This window comes from Lissotriton vulgaris, unplaced genomic scaffold (assembly GCF_964263255.1).
Source record: "Lissotriton vulgaris unplaced genomic scaffold, aLisVul1.2 SCAFFOLD_215, whole genome shotgun sequence".
Taxonomy (NCBI): domain Eukaryota; kingdom Metazoa; phylum Chordata; class Amphibia; order Caudata; family Salamandridae; genus Lissotriton; species Lissotriton vulgaris.
In genome coordinates, this window is record NW_028245930.1 from 2,394,123 (window position 1) to 2,408,557 (window position 14,435).

General features: G+C 47.2%; 1 pseudogene; it reads right to left on the reverse strand.

Annotated features, from left to right (window-relative positions):
- Positions 1–13,756: 13,756 nt before the first annotated feature.
- Positions 13,757–14,218, reverse strand: LOC147666243 (2-aminoethanethiol dioxygenase-like; annotated as a pseudogene).
- Between the last annotated feature and the right edge of the window lie 217 nt (positions 14,219–14,435).

Sequence of the window (14,435 nt, forward strand, 5' to 3'; positions counted from 1 at the left end):
GCGTGTTTATATATACACAGCGTTGGATTCGAATACGCACGTGTCAAATACGCGGCTGTTTTTAATCTAAAGGACGAACAAACCCTATCGATTGGGTTGCTGCGCAACAACTACAATAGACGCATAGAGACAATAGTCTACATATATTAGGATGGACTGTTGGTGTCAGGATGGCAGACCTGGAAGTGGGTGGAGGGAGGGGGGAGGAGTTGGTTCACTTGGCAACATTAAGAAAGGACGCATAGAGACAATAGTCTACATATATTAGGATGGACAGTTGGTGTCAGGATGGCAGACCGGGAAGTGAGTGGAGGGAGGGGGGAGGAGTTGGTTCACTTTGCAACATTAGCGCGTGTTTATATATACACAACCTTGGTTTCGAATACGTGCGTGTCCAATACGCGCATATTTTTAATCGCATATAGACAATAGTCTACATATATTAGGATGGACAAAAACATATTGAATACCCTCAAGTATTGTGAAATTAAACATATTAATAACGTGCGCTTACTCTTTTCTTTCTCTTCCATTTAACCAGACTGAGCCACAGCAAACGCGTAGCCGGGTACAGCTGGTAACAAATAAAAATAAAAATGTAGTACCATCATTAAAGAACTACGTGACCATATACAAACAGCAGATTGCAAAACAGTTGGTGATTTTTGCAAACAGCCTGGTTTGCAAAATTCACATTCGCAGGAAGTTGCAAAACCTTCTGCCTTATTAATATGTATGAGGCAGGAGGCACTGTGCAACTCCCTGCAAATGACTAAAAATGTATGCAATGGATGACTACAATGGACAGCAGATCTACCTCCATTCGCATTTCTTCATTCTGATTTTTTTCTGTAGACTCCCTTTAAGGGATAAGTGCAGGGAGTTACATCAGTGGGAACTAGTAGTGTTACCCGATCACTGCCTGCTTCTCCTCCCATCAGCCCCCACCACTTATTAAGACAGCTTCTGATTTTCAAATTAGCTACCACCTCTGTTGGGTGTCAGTAACCTGTAAGTGGTTTGCAGCTATAAGCATTGATGCATTCACCATACCTCTCTAAGAGGAGGGGGATGCCCCCTTCATGGCCCCTCCTCTTTGCAAATTAGAATGAGTCTGCAAAATCAGAATGACTTTTCCATCACAAAAAATAAAGTTTAATACATTTCCACTTGTGCTTCTGCAGTCACAAAGTCTGTTATAATGCACTTCATATATTAGGTCATGCAATTGGCATCTACAAGAAACACAGCATGGCGGCTTTGTTGAATCTCTTGTTTTAAATCCAGAGTCTATAACATATTCAGGCAAGTAAGCATGCCTGTATCAGGATGCAGATTGGAGAAAACTCTGAAACAAGGCCTATCAGAGGCTGATACATTTTTAAGTCTCGCCTAGCAGCGCATTCACTGTCTCTTCGAGACATGCTGTATATAGAATATGGGCTTGAAGCACGACCCATCTTTTTTACTGGTTCCTCCTACTGTCCTTTGTAAATGCCGGCTTTTGTTTGATGAATACGCTTAGTAGTCCCTCCTTTTGGACTTTTGTATCCTCCCATAAGGACTGCCCCTGTTCCATATGCTCTTACTCTTCAGGTTCTTTAGGACACTATGAGAGCATCCTTTTTTTGTTGGCCTGCCTCTGCTTGCGTTAAGTGTTATGTTGCCATGTTGCTTGCCGCTTGTGTTTCAGCTTTGCCATCACTTATTGCCATCCCCTCCACCCCTCACCCCTCCCATAACACTGCTTGTTTTTATTTGGTTTCTGCCATGCACTTGTGCTCAGTGTCAGCCGCGCCCAGTGTAATTCTTTGCATTTTCAATGGCAAGATTACATAACAAAAAATAATCCACTAAAAGAGGGACACAAACGTTTCAATGATGCTGTCAACCATTCTTCTCCAATAACTGCTGGTTAACATTCTGGAGAGATTCTCTCAAATACTTTTCAAACAGTGTTTTGGAGTTCAGCATGCACTCCAAGATGACTGCTGCTCTCACACCAGACTTCAACAGTCCTATCAGTCTGATAGCAGTATCCATCTTGGAGTGGGCGGTGGTCCGGTGAAGCTTATAGGAGTTAAGTGACATTACTTTTGCAGAACCTCAAGCAACTTCCTCTCCTGTGCAGCTGTTGAATGTTCTGATTTGAATTAAGGAAGATACTGGCGATTGTACAGCAGATGTTCGTTGTGACAATGAAGACCAAATTACAAATAATTCGGAATTACTAGATAAATAGGACCCCAATAATCTTTTAAATTCAGAAAACTTAAATCAGCTTTTTCAATACGTAGATTCCGAAGTATTTCAGTTGCAGCTGTTTAACACAGGGATTTCAGCTTTGGCTAACACTGTAAGGTGAAAGCGTCTCATTGTAAGTGCTTTTGATAAAAGAGTTTTTTATTTTCATCCTGCCGTAAGACTGTGCACAAACGTTACTTTAAGTTTATAAAGCATACTGGTCTTTGGTGTTCACAGCAGTGTAAAAAAATTACATATCAAGAGGGAGTTTGATATTCCAGACAGTCTTTTGTAATGTATACTGAATTCAAACATAACAAATTTCGTTTTGAGCATACTCGCATTCTTTATTTCAAAGAAAATATTACGTGTCTATGCCAGGTATCTCAGAAGTTCAAGGCTATTAAAATTAATCCTATGTCTTCTTTAATAGATAATTGCATGTGAATAAATCACAGTGTCAGGAAGAGGTTGATGTACAAATTGCTATGTGACAATCCTAGCTCGAACATATCGAGATGTAAATACTTACTGCTCATGAACATTGGGAAACATTTATAAAACGTATATTGAGCTTTAACCTCCAAGAGGATGTGGTGTAATGGACAGAGGGACTGACCTTAAAGCTGGGGAACCAGGTTCGAGTCCCGGCATAGGCTCAGGCATCCTGTGATTCTGGGCAAATCACATAATCTCCTGGTGCCTGAAAAAAGAATGTGTCTATCTGTATTGCAATTGGTACTTATGTAAAGCTCTCTGATACCTTATGGTCGAGTATGTGCTATATAAAATTGCACCAAAAAATGTGCGTGTTTTGTGCAAGGTGTGAACTTCACATAATATGTTGGTGAACAGTAGCCCTACTGTGGATTATGTGCAGTGATGAACTCAGTATAGCTTTCTCCTCTCTCTCACTGACTCTCCCTGCCTTTTTTTACTCCTTCACACTTTCCCTCTCTAACTCTGCCTTCCTCTGGTTCTCACCTCTCACGCTAGCACTCATTCTTTGTTGTGTTGGCTTTATCTGAATCTAGCCATGTTTTTGCCTAAACTCAACACCAAGATGACACAGAAATCTTGTAAATTAGAAATGCACTCATGACATACCAGAATGCATGTATTCACAGCACATGATTGATTCCGAATATCAGTACTGGGTTTTGAGGTATTGTCAAACAAGTGATTACAGATTTATAAGTACACAATAATTTTGGCTTTTGTTTGGACTTTTTGTTTATAGCTCAGGCAAATGCAGTGATGCTCCATCCCAAATAAACCTTTGCGTTTTATGCCCCAACAAGTCCCCAGGACTCATTAAGCAAGTGCTGCCCCTGACATGTACCACACACTGCTGGCAAACACACCGAGGTATAGACACTAGAAACAGAGATACCCAGCTTACAACAATACATTCAGCCTTTCTTATGCATGAACACATTCATATCCACACATTCTAGGCTCGTGCAGAAATAAATTGACAATTGACAATAAAAGAAAACAAGCATTGAAAATGCAACAGGTCTTGCCTTTGATTAAATTAAAGCCATTTGCTTTGCTAATGGTATTGTATAGCAAAGCAAATGGCTTTAACTTAATGAAAGGCGAGACCTATTGCATTTTCAATGCTTGTTTGTTTTGTTTTTCTTTTCCCCCTGCCCCCAAACATTACGAATTTTGAAAGGTATCCTGAATTCTAAGAGGCGACACCATGTCATCTAGATAGTCTCCATTCAGAAGCTTCTAGTTAGGTACCTCCTTCCCCCACCCATCTTCCTACAGAAACAAAAGGTGTGCTAGTGTAGCCAGATAAAACGAGTTTAAGCTGAATGACAATGCCTTTTATTTATGTTTTAAAAAGCAACATATAAATAAAAGGCATTGGCATTTACAATGCCTGTTGGAAATGGCCCTTTTTGCAGGGTTATCCCCAACCATTTTGCTTCTTCCTCCCTTGTTTTTCCTGACCTGTGGTTGTTGGCAATAGGACTCTGGGCACTTTACCACTGCTGATCAGTGCTTAAGTGCATATGCTCTCTGTATAAATTGTTATTGTGATTGGTTATATATGATTGGCAAATTTGTTTGACCAGTAAGTCCCTTGTAAAGTGCACTAAGTGTGCCGGGGCTGGTGATTCAAATGCTACTAGTGGGCCTGAAGCACTGATTGTGCCACCCACATGAGTAGCGCTAAGATCTTGTCTCAGGCTTGCCACAGCAGTGCCTGTATGCAGTTGTTAACTGCCATGCTGACCTGACCAGTGTTCCCACTGGCCAGGCCTAACCCTTCCTTTTCTGTGCACATTGGACACCCCTATGGAAGGCCCAAGGTACCCCCCCCCCCCCCGGGCAAGGTGCAGTGTATGTGAAAGGTAGAGCATGTAGTAATGTAGGTGACATGCTCTGAAAGTGAAATACTGCCAATTTCGTTTTTCACTATTGAAAGGCTATCTTGCCCATAGGCTGTAATGGGGAATGCTGTGTATAATGTTTACCTGCATATCTACCCATAGGAGCAAGATAGGAAATTAAAGTCAGGTATTCCTGAACTCAGAATTTAATAACACATATTTAAGAAATGATGGTTTTTAAATCTGTGTTTGAAGACAGCACTTTTAGAAAGTGTCTGTATTCTTGTCTGACCTTTCTTTGTGCCTTGTCCTGTTTGTGAATTGACTGTCTGGTTTGTGAGTGACAGGGGCTGGGTTGACTCCAAGGAGCTGAGTGAGTCCGCTCTAGGTTGAATAGCTTCATCTGCATCTTGAGTGGTGGGAGGGGATAGCACCTGGGTCTGAATAGGGCTGTGCCTGCCTTCCACAATGCTGGCTCCACTTCCTGCTGGGCGGCTGACCCTGCCCATCTCTCTCAAAGGAAAGAAGGAGTCATGTAAACAGAGTGCTCCAGGACTGACCAGAACTGGTTTGGACTAGGCAAAGGCCTCTCTGCCTCAGAGAACAAAGAGAATATTGGTATAAAAAGGGATACCCAGACCCCAGAAAATTAGATCATCCTGGAATCAAGAAGGAACCTCTGCCAAGGAGAAAAGCTGGAAGACTGAAGAGGAAGGACTGTCCTGCTGTGTGTTGTAGGCTGACCTACAGTTGCTATTCTGCCAAGGGGAGGGGAAGGACTTTGCTGTTGCTGTGTCCCCTTGCTTGAAGAGATCTCCAAGGGCCTGAGGAGAGCTGGCCTCCTGTTAAGAAGTCCCAGGAACAAAATGACTTCACCCCCAGCTTTCCCCCAGCACTCTGCTGAGTGAGTTATGCCCTTCCTAGAGTGCTTGTTCCATTTGTGGGGTCTCTGGAGGTTGTTGCCTGCTGTTTGGAGAGCTGGAAAAGAAGAAGAAATGAAGATCTACAATTTTGCACGCATTTCTTGCTTGCGGAGCGCATCGTAGACAGTGCGTGAAAATTCCCGTTGCCGCAAAGATCGTCGCAGCACCTGTTGCCGCTGCAAGAATAGGCGCATCGTTCGCTTGCGGACCGCATCACGTCACTGCAAAAATTGTCGCAGAGTCAATGCATCGAGGGGCCGCGACAGAAGAAGATCAACGCTGCGCCGCAAAACCCCGCCGCTACGAAGATCATCACCGTACCGGAGATCGTCGCATCGTGCCTGTGCGAGACGCTTCCTATCAAACCTGCAACCCAGAATCCATACAAGGTATCGCATGGCTCCCCATACAGATCGGACTTGACGCAACCCACCTGCTGCGTGCAGCGGGGTTGTCTCATCGCCTCCCCAGGGTCTCAGGAGTGACGCATCGCTTGTTTTCCAACGCTGCAGCTTCCATTTGGAACTTTTGTCGCATCTACATGTACTTTGGGCTAACAGTGACACAAACCCTAGAACTCTTTTAAAATCATATTCTTGAAATGTGTATGTTGGATTTTTGTAGTTTTGGTCATGTGTAGTTTAGATAAAGATACTTTATTTTTCTAAACTTGTGTGGAGTCTATTTGTGGTGTTTTCATTGTGTTACTGTGAGTGTTGGTACAAATACTTTACACATTGCCTTTGATAATCCTTTCTGCTCGTGCCAAGCTACCAATGGAGTGAGCAGGGGTTATCCAAAGAGTGTGACCCCCTTACCCCGAATAGAAGCAAGGGTCCCTATTTGAACATTGGTACTTACCTCTGCCAACTAGAGACTCCCAGATCTAACATTGGTGGTCAGCGGTGAGGATTTGAACTTGTATTTGTACTTGACACACATGATTAGTGTACATCACTAGAATAGTGCAGACCACTACGCAACCACCTACTGTGTTTTGTTTTGGTTCTAGTTTTGATCTGATCCTTGAGTCTTCCACACATCATGTCTCAGAAGGGTAAACCAGCAAGTGATGTTGCAGAACTGCAGTTTGATATTGAAATGTTAAGTGAATACAAAGTAGGTCAGCTCAAGCAGTTCTGCAGAAGCTTTGGATGTCCCATAAAGAGCAGCTCCATGAAGGAGGAGCTACAGAAGGCATTAAGGGCCTGGTGGGAGGCTAAAGAGGCTGGGGAGACAGGTGATGCAGAGGTGGATGAGGATGCACAAGGGGAAGGTTTCAGGTCACAGGATCTGCCTGTGTCAAGTGCAGCCTCCAGGGCTGGCAGCAACCATTCCGCTAGAGGTTTTTCCCCAGAGGAGTTGGAGGAAAACCAAAGGGCTAGAGATCATGAGTTAGAAGTCCTGAGGCTTGAGACGAAGCTGTTGAAAATAGAAATTCAGAACAAGGCAGAGGAGAGCAAGAAGATGTATGCCTTGGAAGAATTGAAAGTGACCTTGGCACATGAATTAAGAAGAAGGGAGCTTGATTTGGAGCTTGAGAGGCTTGAGGACGTGAGTGTCTCAGCTGAAGAAGAAAAATGTGTAGCTCAAGAGGTGAGCATTGCTGAGATGGAGGTGGAATCCAGCTCAGATGATGGCATAAAGATTATGGTATCTAGTGCTGAGAGAAAGGTACAAACACCCAGAGATGTGGCGCCTTACTTGAGGGAGGGGGTTGACATACACCAGGGAGTTCAGGTTTATGAGGTAGCTCCAGTGTTGTGCAGTGTCCCTGAAGTAGATTGGGGGACTGACACAGGGGCCATATTCCTAGTGGTGGGAGGGACACTCTACTGACTCTAGATGAGAGATACAAGGAGAGGGGTTCCCCCATGGTAGAAACCTTGGTGTGTGAGTGTGAAGACCGCTCAGAAGAGTGTGGGTTATGTGGCAGAGACAGTCAGATACTGTCTTGCCAGCCTCAGGAGAGTGGTGTGTGGTACGTGTGCAAGGCACTGGAGGGTAAGGCAAAGGGTAGCTTGGTTAACAACTGTGTGGGGGCTGTGTAATTCATTTGTTGGAGAGCATATTTTAAGTCCCTGTTTTCCAGAGCTATGAAAAACACATGGTGGAGTGTGAGTTCTCTGATTCCCAAGAGCTTGCGTTGGAGGCAGACCTCTTGGTGGATTCCAGAGAGTCTGAAGAGGCATTGGGGAGTGATCCCAAAAGGAGTGGCACAGATATCTTCCAGACCTGTGAGGTGATAGAGGTTCAGAGTAGCCGAGCTATGTCCCAGTGTAGTGGGAGGGATGTAGGAGTTCATGTCCTGTCTCAGTGGGAAAGGAGTGAGTGTGGGACTGCGTGTCCCAAGGTGCCCGAAACCCAGTCTCAGGGCCTGGGGGGTTCCTTAAAGAAACACCAGGTTGGGGGCCTAGAGGGTGCTAGTAGGCCATTTGAGAAGGATCTCCTAGTGTCTGGTGAACAGGGAGTGCCTGTAACTAGGCCTACATCAGTTCTGGTGTCTGGCAGTGCCACTCCAGTTGGGAGGGTGCAGAAGTCCAGACTGAGGGCTGAGAGGGGGAAGGAATCCCCAGTGGGAGAACCAGTGGGTCAGGGGCCAGCCAGAAGGGCTGAGTCACCGGTGAGTGACCATGGTGACCTCACTTCTGTCCTGGGGGATCTTCCCGCGCTGTCAGATGGACAGGGTTCGGGAGATCTGCCCCAGGCAGACTGTCACATGGCACCTGAGTTGTGTATCACCCTCGGGGGCATATGTGCTCCCAATGAAGTCCTGGTGCGCCGGTGCAAGTGCACAACCACAGGTACTGGTCCCTGGGTTGGGAGGCCAGGTTCAGGATCTGCCTGTAAGGATCCAAGCATAGTTTCCGCAGGAGTGCCAGGAACGGTACACAAGCCCAACCCGTCCCCCCTGCACCTATTGCGTCTATCAAGCACTAGAACACAATGGTGGTATGGAGGGAAAGGAGGGAACAAAACAAGGAAAGGAAGGGAAAAAACAGGACTCTTCGGATTGGTATCCCTCAGGGTGGAAACAGGCACTAAAAGGAATGGGTTAGGTTACTACAGAACAACAGCAAATAAACAATAATTAATAGATACCTAGACTATTTATCATTACCTAGAAGACATCAAGTTGGCTCTTAGGTATACAGGTCGACTTGTTCTCTGTCGCAATACTGAACCATGCCACGATTTGAAAACCTGAGGTCTGTCTATTAAAATAAAGGAAGCTATTTCTATCGGTTTCTTAAGGTAATATGTAAGGATTGTAAAATTCTGTTCTCTTACCATGCAGTGCAAATAGGTGATCTAATTATCAAGATTGTAGCAATTGAGGATTGTGTAAATCTTATCTGAAAATGTAATAATGCTCATGTAAGAAACCACAATGTAGTTTGCAGGGTAGTATTAATAAATGAGGCGCAAATAGTGCTTTACCCGTTCTTCATGCCCTCGCACTGTAACGAATGCCAGCCTCCACATAGACACCAGTGAAAAAACCTGGCAGGCCACAACTCCCACAATACCCCCGGAGAACTCCAAAGCCCACGCTCCGCAAGTCCGACCGATCGACGGAACAAAGTGTCCAGCCGACGGGCGGAACCGCAAAACCCAGGTGAAGGATCCCCTCAGGATGGGAGAGAAGACAGCCGGTTCAGGAGGAAGGAAATATACAGAGAATCGGGTCCGTCCAATATAGCTGTGAAGACGGAGGTCCGACAAGTAGCTCGGGAGGACAGAGGCGATTAGGATGCACAAGACGTGTATCCAAGAATTAGCCAGAGGACGCTCTAAACTCGGATGATCAGCAAAAGGAACAAATAAATGAGCAGAGTGCTGAGGATGCCAAAACACGAACAGCTAGGAAACAACGGAGAGGGCCCAGCGGAAGTGACGTGCCGCAAAGGGAACACGAAAACACTACAACGCGAAGCCCAGAGTTGCGGGGAAGTCAGGCTTTAGGCTCTTGCCAGACCCCCTCGTGCATTGGCGTTTCTGGGCAGCCATCTTTGTATGACAGCGGCAACTGGCCGGAGAACTGGCAGGCGTGACACTGCCTGACCTGGAGGGAAGGATATCTGTAAGCAGTGTCCTGACCGGTTTTGCTTCCAGGGGTACCACCACCCCAGTTGGGGGGTGCAGCCCTCTGGAAGGGGGTACAGAGGGATTGAGTCCTCGCCTCTGACCATGGTGCAACCTGAGGGTTTAGACCCTAGGTCGGGAGACCAGTTGCTGGAGAGAGGTTCTGAATGGGTAGGAGAGTTGTGTTCTGAGGGCGCCTCTCCTGGGAGGAGAGTGCGGGAACCCAGAAGGTGGGGTAGGGAGAGGAGAGTCTCGCCCGTGACCTCTGGTCAGCCTGAGGGTACAGACCCTGGGCTGGCGAGCCAGTGTCAGGGTGCCCTACCTGACTTGGCAGGAGGGAGAGTGGAAGAAAGGTGCCAGGCACCTGGGGCTACTGCCCCTCACTTTCCGATGCCACAGAGGTTAGAGAGGCCTGACAGGCATGAGACCTGGCTCTCATCACTGACAGCTGTCAGTGGCCACTGTGGCTGGTTGTCTTGGTAGACAGAGTTGGCCCCGGGAGGGGGGCAGGAGTCACACCCTGGGGGTGGACTGGGCTACACCGTTGTGTTGGCCAGGTGGGTACTGTGTGAGTCCCCAGAAGTCCTGGCGTGCCAGGAAAGTGTTCAATCACAGGGGTTGGTCCCTGGGTTGGGAAGTCAGGTTCAGGTGTTGCCTGACCTGGAGGGTGGGACATCTGTAAGCAGTGTCCCTACCAGTTTGTCTTCTAGGGGTACCACTCCAAGTGGGAGGGTGCAGAGACCCAAGGAAGAGTAGAAGGGTTCCACATGGGTTGGCTTGGTGGACCCTGAGAGTATGGATAGAGGGATCCAACTTGGTTCAGGAAGGAATAGAACAGGAATAGTACCCTGCAGTTTGGGCCAGTTTCGGTGTTCTATCGCCCTAAGCAGAGAATCCCATCGAGGTATCGTTTGGTCTACCCTGGCTTTAGGCTGGAAGGGGGTTGTGTTGGAAATGGCCCTTTTTGCAGGATTATCCCTAAACTTTTTGCTTTTTTCTCCCTTGTTTTTCCTGACCTGTGGTTGTTGGCAATAGGACTCTGGGCACTTTACCACTGCTGATCCATGCTAAAGTGCATATGCTCTCTGTATAAATTGTTATTGTGATTGATTATCCATGATTGGCATATTTGTTTGACCAGTAAGTCCCTAGTGACGTGCACTGAGTGTGCTGGGGCTGGTGATTCAAATGCTACTAGTGGGCCTGCAGCACTGATTGTGCCACCCACATGAGTAGCCCTAAAACAGTGTCTCAGGCCTGCCAACGCAGTGCCTGTGCGCAGTTGCTAACGGCCATGCTGACCTGACCAGTGTCACCAATGGCCAGGCCTAACCCTTCCCTTTCTGTGCACATTGGACATCCCTATGGAAGGCCCAAGGTACCCCCCTGGGCAGGGTGCAGTGTATGTGAAAGGTAGAGCATGTACTAATGTAGGTGGCATGCTCTGATAGTGAAATACTGCCAATTTCATTGTTCACTATTAAAAGGCTATCTTGCCTAAAGGCTATAATGGGGAATGCTATGTATAATGTTTACCTGCATATCTTCCCATTGGAGCAAGATAGAAAATTAAAGTCTGGTATCCCTGAAATCAGAATTTAATAACACATCTTTTAGGAAGGATGGTTTTTAAATCTGTGTTTGAAAACAGCACTTATAGAAAGTGGCTGTTTTCTTGTCTGACCTTTCTGTGTGCCTTGGCCTGTTTGTGAATTGACTGTCTGATTTGTGAGTGACAGGGGATGGTTTGGCCCCAAGGAGCTGAGTGAGTCCGCCCTAGGCTGAATAGCTTCATCTGCGTCTTGAGTGGTGGAAGGGGATAGCACCTGGGCCTGAATAGGGCTGTGCCTGCCTTCCACAATGCTGACTCCACCTCCTGCTGGGCAGCTAACCCTGCCCCTCTTTCTGAAAGGAAAGAATGAGTCATGTAAACAGAGTGCTCCAGAACTGGTTTGAACTAGGCAAAGGCCTCTCTGCCTTCAGAGAACAAAGAGAATATTGGTATAAAAAGGGATACCCAGACTCCAGACAATTAGATCATCCTGGAATCAAGAAGGAACCTCTGCCAAGGAGAAAAGCTGGAAGAATGAAGAGGAAGGACTGTCCTGCTGTTTGCAGTAGGCTGACCTGCAGTTGCTATTCTGCTAAGGAGAGGGGAAGGACTTTGCTGTTCCTGTGCCCCTTTGCTTGAAGAGATCTCCAAGGGCTTGAGTAGAGCTGACCTCCCAGGAACAAAAGGACTACACCCCTAGCTTCCCCCCTGAACTCTGCTGAGTGAGTTCTGCCCTTCCTAGAGTTCTTGATCCATTTGTGGGGCCTCTGGAGGTTGTTGCCTGCTGTTTGGAGAGCTGGAACAGAAGAAGAAAAGAAGATCTACAATGTTGCACTCATCGCTCGCGAAGCGCATCATCGACAGTGCGAGAAAATTTCTGTCACAGCGAAGATCGTCGCATCACCTGTTGCCGCTGCAAGAATCGGCGCATCATTCGCTTGCGGAGCGCATCGCCCCGGTGCAGGAAGATTCCTGTTGTTGCGAATATCGTCGCAGAGCCTGTTGTCGCTGTGAAGAACCGTCGCACCGCTTGCTTGCGGACCGCATCACGTCACTGCGAACATCCTCGCAGAGTCAACGCATCGAGGGGCTGCGACAGAAGAAGATCAACGCTGCACCGCACATCGCCGCCGCACCGAAGATCGTCACCGTCCCGGAGATCGTAGCATCAGGCCTGTGCGCGCCGCTTCCTCTTGGAACTTTTGTCGCATTTACAGGTAATTTGGGCTAAGAGTGACGCAACTGTGGATTGTTTTGACGCAAACCCTAGAACTCTTTTTTAAAATCATATTCTTGAACTGTGTATGTTGAATTTTTGTCGTTTTGGTCTTGTGTAGTTTAGATAAAGCTACTTTATTTTTCTAAACTGGTGTGGAGTCCATTTGTGGTGTTTTCATTGTGTTTCTGTGAGTGTTGGTACAAATACTTTACACATTGCCTTTAATAAGCCTGTCTGCTCGTGCCAAACTATCAAGGGGGTGAGATGGGGTTATCCAAAGAGTGTGTCCCCCTTACCCTGACTAGAAGCAAGGGTCCCTATTTGGACATTGGTACCTACTCTGCCAACTAGAGACCCCCAGATCTAACAATGCCAAAATGCCAATAGCTCAAACTTGCGTAAATGCGAGACCTATTGCATACCAAGTGCGTGTATCTTCAGTGTTCAAACATATATTTTTTAATGGATTCCAGCAATAAATAGCCTTTTAGGTGTTGACCAATCATGTAATTAGTGTAGATGTCTAATCTCTATGATTACGCACGAGGTAGACGTGTTTTAACAACCTAGTAACACTAGCTATGTAGATATATGAATGTATGCATACACATGATTAATTAAAGATGAAACGTAGCAGAGAAGCAGCACAACACTGCATAGGGCCCAAGGCAAAGACACAGTCAGCATGTGTTTGGAGGGGTAGCTGGTTACTAAGAGCGAAAGTGGAGTGTTACTGCATCGTAATGCAGGATTTTTTTTAAGTGGTGAGTTTTCTAATTGGAGCATTGGTGAGGCAGTCCTGTTGGATACGGATGACATTCTAACCTGGGTGCACACTTTAAGAAAGCTGCTGCCTTTTGTTGTTTTTTATATAACGCTAACTCGACCAGAAGGTGTTGGGGCGCTTTACATGGGCACCAGTTACATAACACAACAACACATTCATTTTTGGTAGGTAAGGGGAGATAAAGTGATTGACTCCGAAAATAAAATCTTCAAATACCCAAGAGGGAATATTAAGGGACAGCGATGACAGATAAACTGTTTCCACAGAGACTTGTGTGGAGTTCCATCCATGGGCACAGCCCCCTCCCACAAACATTCACATTCTGGCCAGTAAGGGAGCTTGTTGTAGACCCAGTCCTGTGACCCCGTGCCTACCTCTTCCTGCCAGGTCCATCCTGTGACCGCCACACGCAGTCAGGCAGTCTGCTTGTGCGTACACCTAACACACGGGAGGACAGAAGCGGCCCGCACTCCCACTGTCTCAAAGAGCCAGGGCCCTAAGCACAGATTTGACGCTTTCCTGGGTGGCTGACTAAGGTGCTCACAGGTCACCGATGCTCTCAGAGTGTTATGCTGGGCCCCAGGTAAAGTTCAGGGCTTAGCGCAGCGCGTCTCTCTGAAAGGGCTGGATGGGCGGGCTGAATGGCGGTGGCGATGTGGCCCCGGATACCTCCTGCAGCCTGTCGAAGCAACAGATGCTGAGGGTGCCATAGAGCACCTTTATCATGGCGTGCATGCCCGGGTGGTCGTGCAGCGGGATACAAGCCTACCCGCTCTGCAGCAGGAAGACGCCCATGCTGAAGCTCTCCGTCTTGCAGATGTGCATGTAGGTGACGGGCGGGCTCTGTGGAGTGGCTGGCGGTGCACCGCCCTTGCAACTCTGTTGCGTGATCTGCAGGTACTCGACCCGCAACTCATTCACCAGGTTCTTGAGCTGGTTCAGGTTGTTGGAGAAGGTCTTGCTACTCCCTATGGGGGCCGCGGCTGTGGCGCCAGGGAAGGTGAGTCAGGCTTGACGTGCGATCATCTGGATGAGGGAGTCCATGTTATCCCATGGCATCTTCCTCGTCTCCCTATGAATCGGTGCTGGCCTGAGCTTCTGTGGCCTCGCGAGCTGGTCGCCGCAGTCAAGCTAACACATTGCAGGCATAGCCTGAACCCCGCAACCTTCAATCCTTACCGAATCCATTCATGGTAATGGCAAACTCCTTCAACCGGAATTCTGTGAGCTATGGAGTACAGGGGCGTGAAGTTAAGCCTGCAATAGCCTCATTGCC